This window comes from Hibiscus syriacus, unplaced genomic scaffold, assembly GCF_006381635.1.
Source record: "Hibiscus syriacus cultivar Baekdansim isolate YM2019G1 unplaced genomic scaffold, ASM638163v2 tig00111330_pilon, whole genome shotgun sequence".
Taxonomy (NCBI): Eukaryota; Viridiplantae; Streptophyta; class Magnoliopsida; order Malvales; family Malvaceae; genus Hibiscus; species Hibiscus syriacus.
Window position 1 is genome coordinate 10,355,338 of NW_024063059.1, and position 3,237 is coordinate 10,358,574.

The 3,237-nt window shown below is 33.7% G+C and overlaps 1 long non-coding RNA gene across 1 annotated transcript; it reads right to left on the reverse strand.

Moving 5' to 3' along the window:
- Positions 1 to 353: 353 nt before the first annotated feature.
- On the reverse strand, positions 354 to 1,645 carry LOC120158662. The gene is made up of 4 exons (XR_005519262.1): positions 1,423 to 1,645; positions 1,227 to 1,292; positions 695 to 763; positions 354 to 619 (listed from the first exon to the last, which is right to left on the reverse strand). It is a non-coding gene; the product is annotated as an uncharacterized LOC120158662 (long non-coding RNA).
- Positions 1,646 to 3,237: the final 1,592 nt, after the last annotated feature.

Genomic DNA, 3,237 nt, shown 5'->3' on the forward strand with positions numbered 1-3,237 from the left:
TACGCGTTGCGATTTACGGATACACGTTGCGATTTACGGATACGCGTTGCGATTTATGTGTTCGCGTTGCGATTTTCATATTCGCGTTGCGATTCTGGAAAATCGCAATGCGAATTTGTACTATCGCATTGCGATTTTAAAGAATCGCGTTGCGATTTTGGAAACTGATTTGCGATTCTGGGGATCGCGTTGCGATTTTTATTTCGCGTTGCGATTTTGTTGGTCATTTTGGCAAATCCAAAAAAAGTTGGTTAAAATCGTATATTATAAGGCATTTTTGGTCACTGAGGCGATTTTCTCATAAATAAACCCCAAAGGGCTTTCTGACAAAAGAAAACATATTTGTAGACACCCGTTTTATCCGAGATATAATAATAATTATTATTATATTATTAATATTATTAATACTTTTTTTAACAGGTTACAATAAGCCCAAACAAAGCCCAACTACAAAGGATCATCAGACAAATCTAGCAGCCCAAAAAAATCAAGCCCAAGACTCGGATCCGGATCCAGATCCAGTTACAACTCGACTCGGACTCGGTTACAGTAACACATACTCGTGCTATTTTCAACTCCCACGTGAAGCCACCGCCGAACTATCCAGATTTGCTGAAATCTGTCAAGCAAATACACAAAATCAAACCTGCCAGCAACAAATTACCGAAGTCAAGAAGATTCAATAGAACCTTACCTAAACCTTGAATTTTCGGGTTTCATTCTCCAGCAACACCTAATCCCGTGAAAGATGGAAATTTGTCTCCTGAAGAGAGAAAAAAGGACTTCAACATGCATCATAAAGAGGCAGCAAAGAACACGAACGGGGGGCTCGGGCATGAAATATCAGAAAATAGGGGGGTTCCATCAACCATCGAAACAGAAAGGAAAATCAGCAAACAGAAAAGACGAACAGGGAGTTCGGTCAGCAGAAAATAGAGAACGATTCCAACAAGAGGATTCAAGCAACAACGAAAAACAGAATTTGGGACTCCTAATTTTATTTTGAGTCGAAAGCAATGTAATAGGGGTTTCTTCTCCCTCCTTCCTGACGAATCAATCAATGTAACAGAGGAATCTTCTTCCTTTTCTTATGAAGTAAATGTGTAAAGCAAAAAGGGAACCGAAGTAATCAAAACAAGTTTTTGAGGTATACTAAACTCATTTCCATATTATTTTCTTGCACCATTCTAAAATATGTGAAATTTAGAGGAGTAAGATTAGTTTACCTTTTGTTCGGGGCTCTCTCCCTAATTTTCTGAGAAATCAGGATTGAAATCTGCTTTCCTTTTTTACTTTGAATCAATACATATAAAAGTTTTTGTTAGCAGTCGATTTCACCAAGCAATGTACAAGGACTTTTCCCTTCGTTTTTGTGAAAAAATCAAAATACAGTATTAAGAGGGCGAGAGAGAAAGAGCTTACCTTGGCCGAGTGTCGGGGGTCGCGTTCTTAGGCCAACCGAGTGTTTGTATGTGGGTTTCGGGGTCGAGGCTCTAGGTCGCTTAGGTTGTTCGTTTAGTGCTTAGGGTTCTGTTTGTTGAGTTTTAGAGAATGTGGCCATGGCATCTGGTCTAGGGTTGTCGCCAAGGGAGAGAAAGGTGAAGAAGAGAAGATAGGGAGCGAAGAGAGCATTGCGGCTGTGAGGAAAAAGAGAATAGATGAATGAGGGCTAGGTTTAGTTTAAGGTAAGTTTTATATTATATTTTTAGGGATAATTTCTTTAAGGTCACTACACTTCTGTCGTTGATTTCCATTTTGGTCCTGAAATCGAGTCCTGTTTGTGTCGTAATTTGGACTTCATCTTTTATGCACGTTTGATTTTAGTCCTGAATGCTAGTGTATGTATTTTCTTTCGTTTGCGCATTTGGTTGTCAAGTTTTTGCATGTTATATTTCAGTCATATTAAAACTTTTCTTTTTTTTTTAATTTAGTTCTCAATTGTTGCGTGCATTTACTTTTTGTCACTAAATAGAAGTTTCCAATTTTATAATTTGATCTTCACATTTGTCATCGTTTCCTTTTCAGTCATCAGTTTATGTTATTTTCTTTTTTGTTGGTGGTTTACGTATTTAGGATGTAATTGTGGTTAATTGGTGTTTAATCCTTTAACTCTAATATGGTGTATTTTAATTTGGTCTTAGTATTTCATGTTTATTTAATCACAAATGCTGATTATTTTGTTTTTGTCATTTAGACATTAGAGCTCCAAATTTTTGTATGTTATGTTTTGGTCTTGTAGATTTTGGGTTTATTCTGGTTTTAGTCCATAATGATAATATTAATTTATTTCAGTTGTTGGTATTCAATATGGTAATATTTGCATGTACACTTCAATTCTTATTCTGTTTGTATTTAAGTAGTGAAGTTTGGTTTAATATAATTTAATCCTTATTTTAACAAGAATGGTTATTTTCTGAAGTTTGTACTTTTTAACTTGTATTTTAGTCAAATTGGTGCATTACATATTAATATATATATATATATATGTATATTTGTTGGAAATAATGTGTGGTAATATAATATGTGTGTAATTGTTTGTATTAAAATAATATTGCATGATATTTTAATCATAATATTGGTTTAATTAATTTTTACATGACATCATTTTTGTATGATTTGCATATTAGTCTCACATGCATAGCTCGACGTTATTACATAATTTGATTAAGGGTAATATCATTTTAATTTAGAATTGTTTTAAGTGGGTTGTCTTAACTGATTAGATATCTACTTTTAACGATTTTAAATTAGAAGTGTATCCCATTAGCGACACCTAAAAATTGATTCATCACTTTAAAATTTGGGAACGAAAGAAAAGGAAATATTCGATTATTTACATTTTTCGAGAAATGATCGTTATAACTCACCTAAAGATCTGGTCTCAATATTTTAAATAATTGAATATTCTTTATCTTTCTAATGGCTTGATAATTTTATTTAACCTATTTCGTTACTTTTGAATGTTGTAAAATTCACATTTTATTGTTTTAAGGGATCATAAACCAAGTTAAATTCGAATTTGTAAATTTCGTTGCAAAGACATTAATTAATTGACTATGTACCAATTTATGGCGCTGTGGGGGTGTTAATCATTCCCCACGCGTAACTGACTCCCGAACTTAATTTTTGGTAACGCAGATCTCAACTTGTTGTTTTAATTAAAATTAATTTTTTATTTAAAATGATGAAACGTTTTTGGGTGTCCAATCACACCCTAATCAAAGATTGGTGGCGACT